We start from the raw sequence: 22,181 nt of genomic DNA on the forward strand, positions 1-22,181 counted from the left end.
CTTGATCATTTAGAGAGGAAACACATAACAAATTAATAAAAGGTCAGAAAATTTTAACAATTTGAGCAGCAATCAAGCACTCAAATTATGTATCTGTTAGTAATTATGAGTAGGTGTCTGTAGACAGCAGCTTCCTGCCAATTCTCGAGATACTTAATCAGCTCACAAACTGGTTTTTTGGGGGGTGGGTGGGTAACATGTTAAAAATGTATTAAAAAAACAGGACAAAAAAGGCATCTCTTCATAGGATTATTACCTAAAAGGACCTATAAGGGAATTCCTTGCTTCAGAACCATCCCTTCTAGATGCTCAATTAAATCACTGGTATTCAGAACACTGGAATCTATTTACTTTCCTTATTGACCAGACATCTCCGTGTTTCTTTTTCTCTATGTAAAACTGTATCCAGGGATAATAAGTGATTTTTAATCACCTGGAATGTGTGAAATATTTTTTTCCAGCAAAAACTTTATTATTGATAGTACTATTCACGATGCATTACTATTCATGCATCCCTCATATCTTCCTGATACATACTTTCGAACTTTACCCAGAGCCATCTTACTTTTAGCCCTGGATTACCAATTCCACAGTTTGCATGAAGTCTATGGAGGTGTGGTACAATTTGGGTCCAGAATGGTAGCAAATATTTATATACTGATAGATACATAAATATAAAGATATGTAGTATATATAGTGTCAATGTGACCTAGAGGGACTGTTAATTATCAAAATGAGGAGATGTCTTTCAAGTGGAGGGCCAAACTCCCTTGTCTCTTGTTTAGCAACAACATGCGTTATGTCTGTTACCATCAGGGCAGGTGTGGAGAAGAACGTGACCAACAAATTAGCTGCTCTAACTTAGGACACTGGACAGTGCTGTATAATGGTTAAGGCTACAAACTGAAGCCCCAGCCAACAGGTTTGAATCCCAACTTGGCTGCTTGCCAGCTCTGAGACTGGTGAATGGTTTTGAACTGTATGTCTCAGCTTCTTTATCTGTAAAATGGGAATGATGCTAATATGTACTTCAAAGAGTTATTGGATAGACTGAATAAGGTAAGACATGGAAAGGTCCATCTGTCTGAACCATGTACATCTTGTGAAGGAAGTTAATTTTTATCCAAGAGATAAACTATCGGATAACAGCATATGGGCTTGGTCTTTTCTTTTCCATTTAGAAAGCGATGGAAAAATGTTAAAATAAATTCATACTGGGAACACATCACAAAGCACAGTCTCTAAGGGACTATCTATCTCAATACCATCTCCCTCCTGAAACCATAAAGGAGCTTAGATTAGAGGTGAATCTGGGATTCTGAGCAATGACAGTCACTTTATGAGTCAAAATAAAATGAACTCAGATAAACTGGGTGTTGAAGGCACTTTCTGCCACTTCAATGCCATGTGGAATGGAACTCTAATTATGGGGGATAGAAGAAACCTATCACATCCCTGCTCATGCAGGAACACACACACACACTCCCCACATACATCATCATGACCCACACTATTTTAGCAGCTTTCCTTTTCTTGACACCTAGATATTCTCATATAAATCTATTTACCAGACAGCCTCCCATTTAGAACACCCGATTTCTTTAAGGACCTTAATTCTTTATACCAGGCTATCCTATACACACACCCTCTCCATTTCTGAAAAATGCTACTTTTTTTTTTTTTTTTAAATCATGTTTCCTTTGGGGCTTACAAAGTCTAAGCACATGCACAACCTCAACTGATCACATAGCAACCTTATGGGGTAAACAATGTAGATAGTTACCCCACAAGACAAGCGAGGCAACTAGAGCTCAGAGAGCCATACCTTGACCTAGGTCAGTCAAGTGTTAGATTCCAGGAGTCTTGGGACTGAGTCTACACCCTCTGAAACCTGTGTTCCTGAGCTTCACCCCACAGTCTCCAAGGTAAAAAACGTGAGCTTGCATTAACTTCTTCAAACTTCTCTCTAACCCAGGAGTTTCCTCAAGCCTCCAGAAGGGACTCAGGAAAGCATGGATTCTGGCAAGAAGTCAATCAAGCAATGGTCAATTCACATCAAGAGGTGAGATACCTGGACAATGGTAACACCCTACTGGCATACCTCTGCTCCAGGAAAACAGGTAAATAAACAAACAAATAGGTATTCAGGTTTGTTTGGTTTTTTTTGTTGTTGTTGTTTTCTAAAAAGAGAGAGGATATGAAACGAGAAAGATAATCTCAATTTATAATTCACTGCTTATGGTTCAAACCCCTCAGGCTAAGTTGACTGTCACGACTGCTTTCTTAACAAAATCTTGTTTTGCACCTTCCAGAATCAAAATAATCTTATCTTTCATTGCAGAAAAACAGGACACTTTGTTCCAACCAAATCTTTCTTTCTGATGCTTCAGAACACACTCTTTGTAACAGAGGGCCAAATTCCTAATTTTTAATCTCTTATCCCTCTCTTCCTCCCCACCTTGCTCCCTCCCTTCCACAACCCAGTGATCAGTCTCGACCAGATTCTACACAAGTTACGAGATCTTGGGGATAAATGTATATATAGCTTTTTTTTTTTTTTTTTAAATCACTATGCCATCATTCATGTTCCTTTCTTCTCTATCTACAACCCTACCTTCAAATATCCACTGAGATGTTTCTTTTGATTCTTCAGAGGCCCTTGCCAATGTTCTCTCCTGGGAAAATAGAAGCTCAGTAACTTGGCAAGAGAGTTTGGCATCACTGAGATCTTCAAGGAATGGAAAGGTAAGGAAAAGAAGGGTAAGACTAATAGGCAACAAGTGACAAATAACAGGTCATATCAGAGTATGGTCAGTAGATTTTCTCAGTTCATTGACTGAAAATCAATGCTATAATGTTAATGGTCTCATGCCTCTCATGCCTCTTATGAGAGACTATTAACATCATAGCATGGATTTTTATGAATAAGCATAAATCAGTTAGAAGGATCTTGAAAGGGTGTGTGTGTGTGTGTGTGTGTGTGTGTGTGTGTGTGTAAATCACACTATTGACACTATAGGGCTTATACCTCTGTGTAGCAACATATTACTGAGGACCCATTCCTGCCTGGGGAATGTTTGAGCAGACTGCTTAGCATGACAAATGCAACCCAAATGTATCATGAAGATAAGAAAAGCTCACAATGGCTGTGTCTAGGAAGGGCCCAGAAGACACTGAAAAACCTGCTTAGTGTTTTCCCCATGGCCCTATCACTGTAGGATCAGACAACAGTGCTCACACCTGCCTGACACTGGGTGATTTGCAAAACACCCTTCTGCCCAGCAAGGTGGGGGCTGGTCACTCTTTGAATAGTCTGGGTCTGTGATGAGAGGCTGTCCCCAGGAGGCTGATTAATGTCCATGTTTACTTCTCACTCCAGCAGTTCCAGTTGATACAACCAAGAAACCAATGACACAAAACACCTACCTGTGAAGAAACTGCAGCCCCTGCTTTGAAGCCCCACATTGGGCTCACAGAGAGGGATGGCTGTTACTCCACTGATGTTTGTCTGATTCGGATGCATAATGTCCTTCCCAGCTGGAGGGGACCAACCCAACAAGAGCTGCCTGCATGTCTTGTACGCTTTGTGGGTCTCCATTCCCCAAAAGCAAATCTTCATTTGCAATTTAGTAATTGCTTTAGAACATCAACAAATGGAGGATTTGATGATGTAACAATAATTATTGAAATGTGCTGTTGGCTAAGCACATTCGGGATCAGACTGCTGTAGATTTGAATCCCACCTCTGGAATTTACCTACAATGAGACGAGGCAAGTCATGTTACCTCTGTAAGCCTCAGTCTCTAATATGCCCAGTACTCTCCCCACTGGAAGTCATGACTATCTGAGGATCATGTGATTACTTAGAAAAGACAAAGATGTAGGTAGGACATTTCATGTTTGAGGACATTTCATTATCCTTATGAATTCAAGAGGTTCTACGGGAGAGAAGAATCTCACTGCTCATGTTCAAGACAGTCAATTTTGACCTATATTCATGTAAGCATCAGAAGGAGGCCCTTTCCTAAGTGTACACCATGTAAAGCATAAATGGTTATCTTTTCAATAGCCATGTATTATTTTATGGTATCTGTGTCTCTGACAATCACAGAAGCTTAGAAGTGGAGAATAATATTGTCCTTGTTTTTGAAAGCTTAAGCTAATCGAGTTGTATTTGTAAAATGGAAAACTAATTCCCTGTCAGGTAATGAAAGCCCACAGGATAGGTCCCCCTTAATAGTAGAATGACTAACGTGATAATACATAGATGTGTCTGTCTCAGAGTAACTATCAAACTCTCAGGACTCAATGGGAAGTAGGAGAGAATTCTAACGTGTCATAATCTCCCCTTACTATTGGAATGGGGACAATGGGCATCTCCTTTACCTGCTTCAGGTATACCTCAAGAGACTTCAGTTAGTAAAACCTTCCTTGCATCTCTGCATTACTCCATCTGCCCCTCCCCACTGAAGGAGGAATCAACTGTCTGGCAAATCTGGAAACAGGAACAGCCACCAAAGCAAACCTCACCTCATTCTTGTTGGGATATGCCTGTGTCTGGTCTCTGCTCCACCGTGGGTTACAGGACTTTCCCCCTGAGAAGGAGACCTGCTATTTCAGAGAGACAACTTTACTAGACAGGTAACTCTATCTATTTTAGGGCTCAGTAGTATCAAACTATCACTGCTAAATGTGTAAGCCATTTTCTCACAGCCAACAGTTTTGAAGCTGGCATTTTGATCTCTATTTGTCTGCCTTGTCTATCTCTCAATCGATACAGAACTTGGGTGGGGACAAGAGGGACACTATTTTTTTAAATTGCCATAAAATCCAGCAAATATCATTCTATTCTGATTTAATATTAAAACTTTGTAAAGTTAATATGCGTCAATACTTTTTTCATCTATTGGAGGGGGATGGTAAAATGACCTTATGTACAGTTATAGGATAAATTATAAAAACCCATACCATGCATTCTCAACAGGAGTGATATTACCTGCCTTCGGCATACATCACTCACGAATTTCACTGGTCACCTTGACTAGCAGCAGGGAACTGGTCATTGTAGCCTTGTTCTAGCTGGGAGGCTGCCCAAGGAAGGAAGTTATAGAGTTATGGGCAAAAGTTTCTTCCAGAAGTGGTTCAGAGAATTCCCAGTAATCACAAACAAAGTCCAAACCCTTTTAAGAGGCAGGAGTTGGTCTAATCTGAGGAAGCGGGAGTTTCAGCAGTGTGGTACAAAGGTAAGAGACAGGGCAAGACCAAGATTATGTTCAAGAAAGCTTTCCAAATGTCGAAAGGGAAATTTGAAGTGATGATGATACTGCCATCTGTGGGGAACACGTAGTGACCACACACATCTCATCTAACCCAATCTTAGGAGCTCTTTAATCTTTGCCATATTCATGACAAGGACATGCCCAAGCTGACAGGGGTTCCCTCATCAGCTGAGCCTCAGGTGCTAAGCCTGATGAGTGGTGCTAGGCCATTGAGCTGTGGGGTGGTTTCTTATGCAACCATAGCTGATGTAGAAGTGTGTAAGTGATGAGAGTTACTAGTCTAATGTTATAGAATGTTAATAATGTTGTGAGTAGCTGAGTTGAGATTCACAAGATGTTAACACTTCAAAACTAGTTCATATAAGTTCTATATCCAGACACTGGACTAGTTAGGATGAAATGCATGTTTTGCCCTTGAAGTTTAGCTGGGATACAATACAGAGGTCTCACATGGACTCCAGAAATCCAGAAAAACCAAAACTTGGATTCTCAAGGGATTAATACTGTAATGTTAACATTAACACTGTAAGCTCAGTAAGGACAGAAATGTATCTGCCTTGTTCGTTGTTTTATCCTCAGCACCTAGTATAGTGTCTGCATAGATTAAGTGTCCAGTTGAATGAATTAATGAATGAATGACATCATTCACTATATAATTTCAAGTTAGTCCATCGGATATTCTTTCCTGCTTTGTCAAATATTAGTTGGCCATACATTTGTGGGTCCATTTCTGGGTTCTCTATTCTGTTCCATTGATCTGAGTGTCTGTTCTTGTGCCAGTACCATACTGTCTTGATGATTACAGCTTTGTAGTATAGCTGGAAGTCTGGGATTGTGATGCCTCCTGCTTTGGTTTTCTTTTTCAAGATCGCTTTGGCTATTTGGGGTCTTTTCTGGTTCCATACCAATTTCAGGATTATTTGTTCTAGCTCTGTGAAGAATGCTGCTATTACTTTGATAGGGATTGCACTGAATATGTAGATTGCTTTGGGTAGTATTGACATTTCAACAATATTTGTTCTTCCTATCCAGGAGCATGGAACCGTTTTCCATTTTTTTGTGTCTTCTTCAATTTCTTTCATAAGCTTTCTATAGTTTTCAGTGTGTAGATTTTTCACCTCTTTGGTTAGATTTATTCCTAGGTATTTTATGGTTTTTGGTGCAACTGTAAATGGGATCAATTCCTTGTTTTCTCTTTCAGTTGCTTCATTGTTGGTGTATAGGAAAGTAACCAATTTCTGTGCATTGATTTTATATCCTGCAACTTTGCTGAATTCATGAATCAATTCCAGCAGCTTTTTGGTGGAATCTCTTGGGTTTTCCATATAGACTATCATGTCATCTGTGAAGAGTGAAAGTTTGATGTCCTCCTGGCCGATTTGGATGCCTTTTATTTCTTTGCGTTGTCTGACTGCAGAGGCTAAGACTTCCAATACTATGTTGAATAACAGTGGCGAGAGTGGACATCCCTGTCTTGTTCCTGACCTTAGGGGGAAAGCTGTCTGTTTTTCCCCATTGAGGATGATATTAGCACTGGGTTTTCATATACAGCTTTTATGTTCTCAAGGCATGCTCCTTCTATCCCTACTTTCTTGAGGGTTTTTATCAAGAAAGGATGCTGTATTTTTTCGAATGCTTTCTCTGCATCTATTGAGAGGATCATATGGTTCTTGTCCTTTCTTTTATTGATGTGATGAATAACGTTAATTGTTTTGCAGATATTGAACCAGCCCTGCATCCCAGGTATAAATCCCACTTGGTCATGGTGAATAATTTTTTTAATGTATTGTTGGAGCTGGTTAGTATCTTGTTGAGGATTTTTGCATCCATGTTCATCAGGGAAATTGGTCTATAGTTCTCCTTTGTAGTGGAGTCTCTGGTTTTGGAATCAAGGTAATGCTGGCTTCATAGAAAGAGTTTGGAAGTTTTCCTTCCATTTCTATTTTTTGGAAGAGCTTCAAGAAAATAGGTGTTAACTCTTCCTTAAATGTTTGGTAGAATGCCCCTGGAAAGCTACCTGGCCCTGGACTCTTGTTTTTTGGCAGATTTTTGATTACTAATTTGATTTCCTTACTGGTTATGGGTCTGTTCAGAGTTTCTTTTTCTTCCCGTTTCAGTTTTGGTAGTGTATATGTTTCTAGGAATTTGTCCATTTCTTCCAGATTGCCCATTTTATTGGCATATAATTGCTCATAATATTCTCTTATTATTATTTTTATTTCTGCTGTGTTGGTTGTGATCTCTCTTCTTTCATTCTTGATTTTATTTACTTTGGTCCTTTCCTTTTTCTTTTTGATCAAACTGGCTAGTGGTTTATCAATTTTGTTAATTCTTTCAAAGAACCAGCTTCTGGTTTCATTGATCTGTTCTATTGTTTTGTTTTGTTTTGGGTTTTTGTTTTTGTTTTTTTTTGGTTTTGATAGCATTAATTTCTTCTCTAATCTTTATTATTTCCTGTCTTCTGCTGGTTTTGGGTTTTATTTGCTGTTCTTTTTCCAGCTCCTTAAGGCATAAGGTTACTTTGGTCACTCAGTGAAAGGTGATAAGACCATTAAATTTAGGTACAATTTAATGAGAACTACAAATATTATCAGATTATTAAATGCTAAGACATTTCTCAAGAACCCTCCAGAAAAAATTAATCATTTGTAACGTCAAGTCCTCACTTTGGTGAAGTCCTTGGAAATGAAATTGCTCTTTCCCAGCAGACTGCTCTATAAATGCCAAGCTTACTGCCTGAATTCATTCTAGGTTATGCTGCCTGAAGATGATGAGATTGCTATGTTGGACTTCTTTGGAACAGATGGGAGGGTTGCTTCAAATAGTGTTTTCTTTTCCAATCTTTCATCAAACATTCTCTTGTCCCTATTTTTATACTGAGATCTAATTAGCATTTTATCTTTGAATTCAATTTCACAAAAGACATGAGAAAGGCCTTAACAAAGATTAAGTGAAATTGTGATTTATTTTTATGTTTTGTATTTCCTTTTTATGTGCTCCATTCCCTGCTGCCCCTGACAAGTTCTAAGAGTTGAAATAACTCTATGGTGGGTTTTGCAGCTAAGTAACTGTTTGATCTTAGGCCAGTCATTCAACATACCTGGGCTTCAACTTGGTACATTTCTAATTTGAATAATAAAAATGCTGTGTGGAATTAAATTTGAGGTCCTTTTCTTCTCTGAAGGATTTATGATTCCATGTGTGAGGGGCCACTAGGTAGAATGAATTACTGTGCTGTGAATCAACCTTGCCTTGAGGTTGAATGATCATAATTGGATTATCATTGAAGAAACATCATGAATCAGGCACTGCTCTGGAAAGGCAGCAAGATAGACACACAGTGAGGATTCATATGGATTTGGAGGAATATCTAAGAAAGAACAAGGGGTCCAAATATTGCTATTTCTCTTGAGTCAGAAAGCAGCCTGATAGCATTTCGAGACTGGCATGTTCTAAAAGGTCCCAGAGACCTAAGCTCTTTCAGTTTGCTTAGAACAAAGGTAAACTCAGAGTATTTTCACAAATGTGGATTCTTTGTAAGGACATGAAGAGAGAGGGGAAAAAAAGATATTCTTTCAGCAGTGATATAGCCATGCCCCAAAGGCAACCAGAATGTCACGATATATTCGTAACTCTGGCATCACGGTCTCCAATGATCTGCAAGTTTAGACAGAGTGCAGAGAGAAAATATATTAGAGCATCTATTTATGTTTTTTAGCTTACTATTTATCTTTTTAAACTTTGAATGGTTTTCTGATAACACATATCATAAATAAGGATAGACATCTAAGTCATATACACATAAAAATATATTATTAACTGTATGTGGCAGAGAGACTCATGCTTGCCAAATAGCTACCTTACATTTCCCAGCCCTGTGTAATTAAATGGATTTATCTAGAAACTCTTGGAAAACAAAATTTGAGCAGAAGTGACATGTGTCATTTCCCTGTTGAAGCCATGTAAACCTCACCATAATTCTCCAGTCTCCCTTGCCTCTGGCTGTAACTGAGGAGTCTGCATGTTCTAGATGCGTGTAACTATAAACTGGTGGATCCATCTATCAGCCTGGGTCTCTGAGTAACTACATACAGCAGAGCTCCCACTGGCACTGGAGAAGAAATGTATATAAGAAATAAAATACTGTTAGTTTAAGCTACTGAGATATTGGAGTTATTTGTTATTGCAGAAAAGCATAACTTTTCCTGACTAATAAAGGATGCCTACTCCCATTTTGGGGGGGGGGGGATAGAGTGAAAAATTTATATAATTTGTTTACTTTTGTTTTTGCTAACACTGTCTTTAGGTTTCCCAAGTGATGCAACCTGACGAGTTCTCCAATCTGTAGATGCCACTCATCCTTACTGCAATTAACTGCGGTCAAGGTACCAGGCTCATGAAATGAGAAAAGTCCTTTTTGTGATCACTTCGGCCATTAGGGGGAGGGACTTTTGGGAAGGGACATGTTACTTCAGGAATTTTCAATTGAACACGATTCATCAGTTTCACACAGAGACATCAAGTCCAGGAAGAGAAGCTAACAAATAATCTTGCACTCAAGGACCTTATCTTTGTCAACTCTGTGGTCCAATTTCTCATAGATCTTAATCAGCAGAAGGCCTTTAATAAGTGATTTGTGAATGAATGGAAAGTCTGGATGAAGAAATATATGCTGGAATCAGTGGCTTTCGCAAGAGGAAGGTGGCAGTGTATTAAGTACGAGGGAACTGTCTTTGGCAGAAGGCCAAACCTTTGGGAATGAGGTCTTCTTAATGAAAAATTCTGCAAACCTGTTTCAATTCACACATTCATTCAACAAATAGTTATTGGGTGCCCTTTAATGTTCTCAGGTCACCTTCCCAAAATAACTGCAATGAAAATGTTTTCCACTTTTTCCTCTTCATCTAGAAAGATCTATTTTAAACGGTGGGATTGTGGATTTGAGCACTGCTTTTTGAACACAGTCACGAATCCAGGCATTTGGTCCAGGCAGTGCCGGGAGGAGAATGGGTAATGATTTTAACAGAGCCTGCTGCAAACGCCTACTCGTTCTTCCACAAGCAACTAATCTTAGGTCTCAGCAATGCAATATCCCAGTGAATAGAGGGATGAAATGGACTAAGAGGTGAAATGCTGCCAACAACAGAAGCCAGAAGTACCTCACTCTTCAAGGATCTCTCACTGGTGTCAGCTTGGGTCAGAATGGTGCTGCAGTGGGCTGGTGCTGGGTGCTACTCTGACCTCTTTGCCGGGGACCAGGATGAGAGCTGGTGCTGATAGCTCTTAACGTAATGCCTGGGCAATTTCCTTTTGAATAGAAAAGGAAATGGGTGAAAATGCTCTCTATGTGCTTTTAGTAATGATGTGCAGAGAATTTTAAACAAGATTGTAAAGGTTTAACTTTAATAATTCATCAATCAAGACACCAACTACATGCTTGGCAGTAGGTAAAGACCCAAGCGAAATCAACACAGGACCCTGTCTTTAAAAGCTTTATATTTTTACTGATGGTTACCAAAGAAAATGATCAATGGATAAAAAGAATCCAGAACAGAAAAATGGTATCAGTATTGATGAGCAGAAGAGTATAGCAGACAGGAAGGCAGACTGTGGAGGAAAGTGGCTGAGTAGCTTGGGTTCAAATCTCAGCTCCAGCACTTAATAACAAAATAGACCGAGGCAGTTTATTTAACCTTTGTGCAATTTTCTCATTTAAACTATGAGAATAATATGAGTACTTCAAATCAGAACAGATGAAGTGTTTAGAAATGTGAGTAGCATGTGGTTAGGAATGACTGTTAGCTATTATTAGGGCAATTGAGATGTAGAGGGATATTATTTTGGTTGATTATTTTTTCTCATCAAATAGTCTTCCTGTATCATTATCTTCTTGTTAGAATTTGGTTAATCTGAGGAACTTTACTGAGTTAACATAATCTGTTATGGTACATCAAGACCACTGGTCTGGAATTCTGGCAGCAGGGATTCACTATCTCCATGGCCTCCAGATAGATGAAGGGTTGTCCCAATGCTTAGCTCTCTCCTGGGATCACAAATTGTTCTTTTGAGAAAGAAAGAAAGAAAGAAAGAAAGAAAGAAAGAAAGAAAGAAAGAAAAGGGCTTCTTTAATGAAAGGCTAAAACCTTCATTATGCACCTCCTTCTATCCTCTTCAACCAAAATTGCCTCTCTTCTCTCCACTGATCTAAATTCTGTATGTCTCAGAATCCAGGGGTCTATGCAGGATCTATATTTAGGGATGAGGTGGAAAAAAGGAGTGAATTTTTCAGTTATGAATTATCTCAGTGAATCTCTATATGCCCCAAACCCTTCTGAGAGTTTTAGTTAGAAGTGAAAATCTGGTCCATTCAGAGCATACAGCCTCTCTATGTCCCGAAGATTCTTTCTGATGATAGATTTATCACTGGTTCAGCTTCTTCATTGGCCAGATCAGCCTCAAGAGGAATTGTTAATGAAGGCTGTCTGTGTCCCTGAGCTAGCCCTGCCTATCACCTACTTCTTTGTCTTAGGGCTTTTTTTTTTTTTTTTTTTTTTTGTCTTAGGGCTTTTGATTATTCACCAACTTATGTGACCAAGGCTTGCTCACCTGATGCAGTTCACTCATACTGATGATGGCCACCACATCCTAGTGTCTATTGTCTTATTTGTTAGCATCATTGGTCAGGATGACTCCATCCTTCATGTAAACCCTTCATAGTAAACCAGTGCACTGTCTCCTCTATTTGACCTGCTGCTTGAAGGTCAGTGGAATAATCTCTCTTTAGATTTCTCTGACTTCATTTAACAACTCATCTGATAAGGTTGGGACAATCTCCCCTTTGGTTAACTCGAAGCCAATTGATTGGGGACCTTAATTACATCTTCAAAATCCCTTGAGCTTTGCCATGTAAAGTACGCTACTCATGGGAGTGATAAACCTTCATACTCACACATCCTGCCCATATTCAAAGGGAAAGGATTATACAGGGCAGGAATCTTGGGGGCCATTTGAGATTTCTGCTTACAACAGTTTGGAAAGATCTTTAAACAAGTATGAAGATCCAGCACATTTTTCCATTTCATTCTCATGAATACTTTTTTTCAGTTTTTCACTTAACCATGCAAATTATAGTAGGCCTGGCATGTGGACTAAATTAAAGCCTAGTTTGCACTGTTGCCAACCACAGCCATAAAATGGAGTCTAGTCTGGGACACAGGAGATTTATGTTTTAGTCACATCCCTACACGCTGAGATGCAGAGTATTCTCAGGGGATAGGCTGTATCTCACTGAATTTCCATTTCTTCCTACTTGTTGGACACACTATTACCAGTTATTCTTCCAGCTCTTAGGTTCTTTGGTTCAATAATCTCTATGTTCTGAGGTATAACTGTTTGATGACAAATCCATGATGAAAAGTAGAGTAAGTGGGAGAGGGTAAGATGAGCCAAAGACCATCAAAGATAAGAGAAACGAATAGAAGATGAAAAGCCTGGAGTCAACTCCTCAGCATTGTCCAGAAAAGGCAGGTTCTGCTTAGGCTTTAGGAACCTGGGTCCTCCCCAGAAAGGTCTTGTGAACATCTCAGGAAGCCAGGGGAATATATAGGTACTCCCAGGCCACAGACTTGCCCTTTAAGCCTGAAGCCAAAACAACATTTTTCCTGCTAGTATCTGAACGGAGAATGTGAATGTTAGCTTTGCCATTTTCATGGTTAAATGGTTTTATGCTGGGAACTTTGAAGCTAGAGGTTTGCATAAATCAAATTTAAAGACAGATTAGATATCCCCAACTCCCATATGTACAAACCTCAATCTTCAATTTTCAAAGGGCAGTAAAATTTCTTAATCAGCCCACATATCTCCATGGTTGGAACAGTTCCCACAAATATGACAGCAAGAGTTTTCTATCAAAGCTGAATCTGTCTGGGGGATGATCAGTTTGCAGGCTTTCCTTCAAGTGTGGCCAAGCTTCAGTTAGGATAAATGGCAGGGGTTGGCCCTGGGATGGGTGGCCGTGTGATACAAGGGTAATTGGATATGGCTGCTCCAAGCCTGAGATGGATTTAACAGACTAAGAGCTCTGGAGGCAGCAAACCTGACTCAGAAGTTGGCTGTGACTTTGTGAGCCCTGGGACTTATTAACTGACCAGTTTTTCCCTCTATAAAACAAGGAATAATTATAACTACAAATTGCATGGCCTTACAGTCATGGGGTCACTATTGCCCAAGGCTGACCCTCAGCCCTGCATGTTCTAATTACTCATTAGGGTTGCCATGTTCTTGAATAACCACTGAGGTCAATAAAGTAAAAGTTAATAATCACTGAAGCCAGTCTGTGATGTGTCAAGCACTGTCTTAAGCACTTTGTACATGTTTTCTTTTATACATAACCACATGTTATAGATTGAATTGTGTCTTCCCCCAAATTCGTATGCTGTAGCTTTAATTCCCAATGTGAATATTTAGAGACAGAGCCTTTAAGAAGGCAAATAAAGTTATATGAGGTCACGAGGTGGGTCCCTGATCCAGGAGTACTAGTGTCCTTATAAGAGGAAGAGACACCAGGAACATGCACACATAGAGGAAAGGCCATGTGAAAACATGGTAAAACACAACCATCTATAAGCCTGGAAGAGAGCTCTCAGCAGAAACCACCTGCCAATACCTTGATCTTGGACTTCCAGCTCCAGAACTATGAGGAAATCATTTCTGTTGTTTAAGCCCCTCAGTGTGTTGTGCTTTGCTGTGGCACCCCTTATCTAACTAACACAACCTTCTAAGATAGGTGGCATTTCTATTTTACAGAATTGATTGGGGCTTAGACAGGTGAAGTCAATGGTTTCTCATAACACAACTCATGGCCACTTTACGAATGTATACAGGTAGAGGCAAGACACATGCCTCTTTTTGTACACGGAAACCACACACTGCATACCTCCTTCAACTTTCAGCCCAGGGTCTGGAACATAGAAGTAATTTCATCAACAAGAAATGAAGTATTCCTGATTCAACTTTTTGATCAAATTCCTCTACACTTAGGTTTATGTGGTTGGCAGCCAGCTCCTGGTAGCTTCACAAGAACATGTGTGAAGAAATTCCCATTAACGTTTTCTAGATTTTGTTCAGAAAAGTTCTTTCTGTATATTCTGTTTAACTATTTTTATTTTATTATTTTTTTAATGTTTATTTATTTTTGGAGGGAGAGAGAGCGTGAGCAGGGGAAGGGGCAGAGAGAGAGGGAGACATAGAATCTGAAGCAGGCTCTAGGCTCCGAGCTGTCAGCACAGAGCCCGACATGGGGCTCGGGCCCACAACCCGCAAGATCATGACCTGAGCTGAAGTCGGATGCCTAACCGACTGAGCCAACCAGGTGCCCCTCTGTATATTCTGTTTAAATCAACACTTGGCTTAATAGTTTTCCAAAGACTTTTTTTTTATATAAGCCAAACAAGGAGGATGTTCCAAAACTTTCTAAGAAAAAAATCCTCTGGATTCAGGGTCTGCTTTTCTCTTCTTTGCAAAGGACAGACATTACAAAGGGGTAAGGAACCGAAGGACGTGTTTGTCCCTTCCTCCCCCATTATAGGGGCAATCAAATACATGACCACAGGGGTGTACTAAGGCCTAAAACAATTGATAGCACTTGGGCACTAATCACTTTATATTTTCATGTCACTCTGCTGTACCAGAGACAGTTGTATCCATCCTTAGGTTTCAGGCAAAAGTTATAGAGGTCTAGGAATGCTTAACTTACCCTAGCAGTCTCTCCTCCCTTAGTTTTCTACCATATCATACAAAAGAAGATTCTGCTTATTGAAAGATTTCTTCACATTTGAGAAAAGCATTTTAAATAAGCTCTGGTTTGGGGTTTCTAACATTTCCCTGTTTATGCTGCAAACAATTTTGAGAAAAATCCTTTAGACTTAATATCAAGTTGCCCTTCATTGCCTTGTTGATTTTGTTTTTTTTTTTTTTTCTTTTTAGAGGGAATGGTTAGCATTCAACACATGGATCTCTAAATAAACTTTGTAGGGGCACCTGGGTGGCTCAGTTGGTTAAGCATCCGACTTCAGCTCAGGTCATGAACTCATGGTTCACAAGTTCAAGCCCCATGTCGTGCTCTGTGTTGACAGCTCAGAGCCTGAAGCCTGCTTTGGATTCTGTTTCTCTCTCTCTCTGCCCCTCCTCTGCTCATGTGCTCTCTGTCTCTCTCTCTTAAAAATAAATAAATATTTAAAAAAATGAATTAAAAAAAAAAAAAACTTTGTGCAATCATGGCCAGGACATAACTTCTTTTGCTTGATTGGGGAAAAAAATGCAGAAAAGTTGACTGTTGGGAGGCCATGTGTTCCAAACACTTTGAGATGACTTAAGAGTTCCCCCTTCAAAAGTCTATCTTTAAATCACGACGGGAAAACCATTTATCAGAAATACCAATGTGCTATATGCTCAGGCTTGAGTTCCTAGAAAAATTGGAACAATAAATCATCTTTTTTTTTCCTATAGAGTCCATCAAAACTCCCATATAAATCATGCCATGTTTAAAAATTATATGTGTAATGAGGTATTCTGAAAATGGCAGTTCAAACTCAGATCTCTTAGTTATAAAGCTAAAACACCACTAACACAACCAAGTGAGATATCTGTTCATTGTATCTTCCTTAAAGTGTCACAATTTGATACATGCAGAATAAAAGGATCATTTTAAAAGGTGTATCACGTATAATTAATAATCAAAATATGCTAGAATAAGGATATAATTGAGTAATCTGCTCATTCTGTACCCTTTTCATACATGAGCAACCCAAGACTCTGAAAATTTAAGTAAGATACTCAAGGTCGCACAACTAATCTGTGGGGGAATAATGCTCTAGTCCAGCTTCCTTGTTGCTGTAGTCCAGCTACTTTATGCCTTTGGGTATCAGAGGTTTGGAGGGTCATAAATTCTCACTCCATGTGACACCGAGTGCTCTGATATATAGCTTACTGATCTCTCTGGACATATCTTAGCCAAGCAAACCTAACCAATATGCTATATTTGACAAAAACACAGAAAGCATAAGAGAGAAAACTATTTTTTCTAAACAGTGTCTATAATACTGAAGATAGTTAAATCATAATAACTAGGGAGGCAGGAAAATTGTACGTGGTTTGCTTTGATCATTTCCATGGTCTGTGTTGTAACATTTTAGGACAGTTCAAATGCAATAACAGCTGAAATAAAAATGCATTAATATGAAACCACTAACAATAATCCTGAAAATCTGGATTGTAAATATTAACTATAATTTTACTATGTTCAGAATTTTTCCCAAGGAAATGTAAGGGTCTAAAGATGAATAAGAAATAGTTCTTCCCATTGAGGAATGTCTGACCGAGGACATAAAAGAAATCTATAGAGAACTAAAATCAAACAGGAAAGGATACAGGCCATAGACTAGATGCGAGTTCAAGGTGATGGAAACATCAGAGAAGAATGTTATCAACATCGATTTACCTTATTCATGGCAAAACTACTCAATTTTCCAAAGAGCTTTTCAATTGACTGATTTTGAAACTTTTTATTCTCCAAGCAACATATCCCCAGCTGGAGCAACACAATAAAAATAATTGATAACAGCTTTTCGGCACTGCAGTAAGAGTCCTGTATCATAAACTTACTTAATCCTCACAACTCTATGAGGTATGTGTTCCTAATAACCCCATTTTTAAAGAGGAGGAAATTGTGGCTTAGTGTAGTTTAGTAAATTGCCCAAATTTGCACAGTTATTAAGTAGGGAACAAAGATTTGAACTTAGGCAGTATGAATCCTACACCCACAGTCTAAGCCCCCCACTGTACACACCAGTACTAACAGTCACAAAAGATTTGAATAACTCGGTTGACTTTCTATATGTTGTTATTAAAAAACACAATAGTTGAAAATTAGTGGCAGCTCTCATGAATAATGGCCTTTGTTTTGGACAACTTGATTTGTAGACCGCTTTTCTAGCATAACTATGGTAGCAATTATTGACTATTTGATGTTCTATGAATGTATAATAATAAAAATGTAAAATATGCTTATAAGAACTGATTTTGTTCCTATTATCTGGTTTAAAATAGATGAACATATGTCTGGATCATTCAAAAGTGATAGCCTATCACTAAGAAATGTATTTCAAATAAAGATAAAGCATTTTCTGATACTTCTACCTCATGGGAGAAATTTCTATTGACCCTGCACTCCTTCGTAGTCTGAAGATATAAGTTCCAAATGAGTAACATCAGCTGAGGGTCTTTATTTGAGCTTCTGAAGCTCAAAATGATATGATCAAAAATGTCTCCAAGTATTGCCAAATGTTATGATTCCTGTTCATAGACAAAAGTCAAAGGAAAATCCATAAAACTGAGTAAATAATCTCATGTTGTTACTGACAGCTTTCTCCACACTGAGCTATTTAGGTATTAAGTGTAACAACGGAGAGCCATAGAAATATAGAGATTCTGTGTTTTCGGTTACATTGTGACCTAGAGAACAATGACCCTACTCATACTTACAAACATACATATTTATTGGGCAAGAATTGGCCTGCAGTTATACTGCTATAATCTCTACTTTACATATGAGATTACTGAGGCAAAGAGAGGTGATGTGACATGTGCCAGACCACTCAAGTGTGCGTTCGTGTGTGTGCCCGTGTGTGTGTGTGTGTGTGTGCGTGTGCATGAGTTGCACAGTGAGGAGAATGGAGGAGAAGGCAGAATGCAATATCTGGATTTCTAATGAAATGTTTGTTTTTCCTTTTTTTAAATTTATTTCCTTGGAGACACACATATTTATGGTCCACAATGTTGCAGCTGTAAAATATGGCCTAGTCTGCTCCTCTCGTTGAAAGATGAGTTAATACAATGGGACATACAAAATCTGAATGAAACATCTCCATGACAAGGTCACAGTGATATATACAAGTTAATAACAGCTGAGCCATCAGATAAATGCTACTGTCTCCTAAGTTTCTGTAAGATCCCCCTAAGAACTAGATTTCTCTTTAGCAGGACTGCCTTCACTCTCCCATGATGACTGGACCCTTGAGGTCCTCTGACAAAGAGAGGTGTACCTATATTGCAACGCTTCTCAACATCTGGACTATGGACATTTTGGACTGGGTAACTGTTCGTGGTGGGAGACTTTATTGCACATTGAAGGAGATTTAACCATTATCTGGCCAGTTTTCACCAGATGTCAGTTGTGATGATCAAAAATGTCCCCAGGTATTGCCAAATGTTCCCAGGCATGATGGGGTAGGGGGAATCAGCCATGTTGAAAACCTACTTCACCACAATACGATTTTAAAAGTTGAGCTATGGTTCCCATTAATAGTCATAGCTATGTAACCTCAGGCTGGATTACCATTGGCTGAATCATACTTTCAATCTAATATCTATAGAGCTTTGAACAGGTATTAGATATGGTGTACATTCATATGTTGTGTCTTGCCCTTGAAGAACATTTTACATAAGTACATAAACTTCATCACCAATAATGAATGTAGTTTTTACAAGTTTGTAATCTACATAAATGTAGGTAATTTTTTCACCGCATTAAGTCTTAATTTTTACTCTATATTACAAGGATTTTTTTCATGTTTTGATGTGGCCTATATAACCTTTATTTTATGAGCCATCTCATGATACTCCATTAGACAATGATTAATGTCTGCTCTATTTTAAAAATATCGATCATGGTTCCAATTATTCACTATCGTAAGTAATACCTCAATGAACACTTCATATTCATGTCTCTTTGAGAATAGTCCCAGAGCTAATTAGTAGGCCAAAGTGTGAAGATATTTAATAATATGTGATGCAGAGTACTGTGAGGTTTCTAAGGAATATAAAAGCTCTGAGTTCAACATAAGCATCACATGGAAACACTGGTTTTCCTGCACCTTCTAAAGCACTGTTAATAACCATGTTGAGTACTTACTATGACAGTGCCCTGTTTAAGTACTTTTAATGTGTTGCTCATTGATACTCATCCTAATCAGATATAGTGGGTATTGTTATTAGCCCTACTTTACAGAAAAGAAAACTTAGCAAGCAGAAGGTTAACTATCTTGCTCGAGTTCACACAGCTAGCTTGTGGCAGAACTGAGATTTAAACCCAGTCTGGTTCTAAAATCTTTGATCTCAGGGGTGCCTGGGTGGCTCAGTAGGCTGAGTGTCCAACTTCGGGTCAGGTCATGATCTCAGCATTTCGGATTTCGAGTCCCGCGTTGGGCTCTGTGCTGACAGCTCAGAGCCTAAAGCCTGCTTGGTATTCTGTGTCTTCCTCTTTCTTTGCCCCTTCCCTGCTCGTGCTGTCTCTCCCTCTCTCTCAAACTAAATAAACCTTGAAAAAAATTTAAAACCTTTGGTCTTAAATGTTCTGCTATAGAAAGATCCCCACACTGCTCTCTACATTTTGCTCACAGGAAGACTATGCAGACAGGATGGCAAGATCCTTAAAAATTAAGGTTTCAATCTATAAAATTAACATGTAATGAATGAAATAAAACTTATGTAAATGCCAATGTGAAGGTAGTGTCAATAGATATTAACGTATGATTTAGGTATTGTAAGATCCTAGATATGAACCTCAGATTCCTAATCCCAGATTTAGTTCAATAGTACGGAACAGAAAAAAAGTCTCTTTACGATCACTGTTGGGCTTTTGCTCTGGGATAGATGTGTACATTAAAACTTATGCTTTCACTTTAAAATGTTTCTAAAATTTCTAAATGCATTTTCTTAATATTTTATATAAAGATGAGTTAATAACAACCTAAAAAATTGAAGCCAATATTGTCATATATACTATCATTGCCCAAGTTGACTCATATATAATATTAGAACCTCGGTTTATTCACACATTTTATCACATTTACACTAAAATATAAGCTTCATGAGTGCGGAAACTTTCTCATGTTTATTATTCTTTCTCCAGTACACTTTACACCAGCCCTAGCACATAGTGGCTACTAAGCAAATGTTTTTTGAGTGAATCGATGAGTCCTTGTCCTATGCCTACATGATGTACTTACTGAGGGATACACCCATGAATAATGTTCCATCTTCACTCTCAAAAGTCTTATAGTTTAAAAGGAATAAGTATGCAAGAAATGAGTACAAAGTATTATGGAATATATTAAAATAGAATATGATAATACACAAGGTTCCAAGTAGTACAGAATGTGGGATGATATACTGGGAAGAAAGGATTAATCAACATTGCAGAGCTTAGGCCTGGATGGGAGTTGAAAAGAAGAAAAAGTTTCCTGAGTTGTCAAGGAAATACACGGAGGATGTGGCCTGGAGATGGAAGGCAATGGATAAATGCATGGAAGCATGAGATAGAATGGTGTGTTCAGAGAATTCTAAGTAGTCCCCTCTTACAACCAAATACATGGCAAAAAAAAAAAAAAAGATAGAGTACTATATGGATTAAAACATGACTTGTCTAATCAATGGCATCAGGAAGAGAGCAGGTTGTAAAATTTCATAAATCAGTGAGGAACCTATTTCATTCTTTAATTTGCAAATATTCATTGAGCGTCTACAGTTGAAGGCACAAGCCTAGACCCTGCGGAAACATGAGTCTTGGGGAGCAAGACAAACGGTAATCTATTTGCATGGAGGTTAATTTCTAGGAGATGGAGACAGACAAGACAATGAACAGGTAAAGAAAAGTTAACAGTAATTTTCAGTAGTCAAAAGGACAATGATGAAAACGAAACAATGATATGTAAGAAGACAGGATTCTTCTTTAAATTGGGTTATATGAGGCCTTCTGAGAGGTAACATTGAACGGATCTCGTTATTTGGAAAGAACCAGGTACACAAAGATCTAAGGACACATGGTTCTAGGTAAAGACAACAAAAAGTGCAAAGCTGAAATTAAAGGTAAGGTTGAGCTTGGCATATTTGAGAAAAAACAGAAGAGAGGGTACCCGAATTTTAGTCAGCAGAGAGAGGGAAGAAAGGTAGTAAATGAGTTCAGGAAGGCAGTCAGGAATTCAGTTTTAGGCCTTAGTACGGTATTTGAATTTCTTTTTCTAAGTGTTCCTAAAAGTCACTGAAAGGCTTGACACAGGAGACTGCACCATATAGAACAGATGTAATGCGTAGTACCAAAATCAGAGAGACCAGTTAGGACATGATTTCCAGTAGTCCATAAGAGATGATGGCGGCTTGGCAGGATGGAGATAATAGATTTGGCGAGTGGCGGCACCATTTCGTGGGACTGATCAGTACTACTGACCGTAGGCAAATGCTTATTTGCAGGACTGTTCTGGTCAATTAGTTACAGATAGATTCTTCAGAGAAAGCCGGTTTACTCACTGTCTCCCTTTTTTCTCTCCCCAGCACTGAAATGCCAGGCAACTATGCTCTCTGAGAGAATCATCTTCTCTGTGACCTGGTTCTGCCTTAGGAAAGAGAAGCTGACTCTCAGAATCTTACAGAAACAATTACACTCACAGAGGCTCTGGATTTTGCATTTCTACAAGACATGGTTTGACTATATGGCATAGGGTAGTGCTTACCTCAGGGTCCTGGTGGAGCGCCTGGCATACTGATTAGGACACTTTGCAGTGATTCGGCATCTCCTCCAGCCTCTTACAGGCTTCTGTCTTTGGAACACCTGCAGACTTTGGTTTAGAAAAGCACAGTGATTAGCCCCCAGTGTCCTTTTCAGGCAGAGCTTTACTTAATTAACCCTCTCGTAATGTTTGCCTTATAATATTGGCCTGATCCTCACTCCTCTCGACTCAGAGGAGACAGTAAATGAAGAGACAACAGTGCTTTGAGACCTCCCTGTGGCCATTTCTTCATGCAGGCCTACAGGGCTCTTCCTAATCTTCGCAATCCCTGAGAATCCAA

The 22,181-nt window shown here is 38.8% G+C and overlaps 2 long non-coding RNA genes across 2 annotated transcripts in view; one reads left to right on the forward strand and one right to left on the reverse strand.

The window, feature by feature from the left end:
* The window catches only part of LOC131484397 (uncharacterized), a 74,251-nt gene extending 52,300 nt beyond the window's left edge, over positions 1–21,951 (reverse strand). The window contains exon 1 of the long non-coding RNA XR_009248224.1: positions 21,845–21,951. This is a non-coding gene — a long non-coding RNA (uncharacterized LOC131484397). The remainder of the gene's footprint in view (positions 1–21,844) is intronic.
* Positions 4,253–10,971, forward strand: LOC131484396 (uncharacterized). Its single transcript, XR_009248222.1, has 2 exons — positions 4,253–4,641; positions 9,586–10,971. It is a non-coding gene; the product is annotated as an uncharacterized LOC131484396 (long non-coding RNA).
* Positions 21,952–22,181: the final 230 nt, after the last annotated feature.

This window comes from Neofelis nebulosa, chromosome 9, assembly GCF_028018385.1.
Source record: "Neofelis nebulosa isolate mNeoNeb1 chromosome 9, mNeoNeb1.pri, whole genome shotgun sequence".
Taxonomy (NCBI): domain Eukaryota; kingdom Metazoa; phylum Chordata; class Mammalia; order Carnivora; family Felidae; genus Neofelis; species Neofelis nebulosa.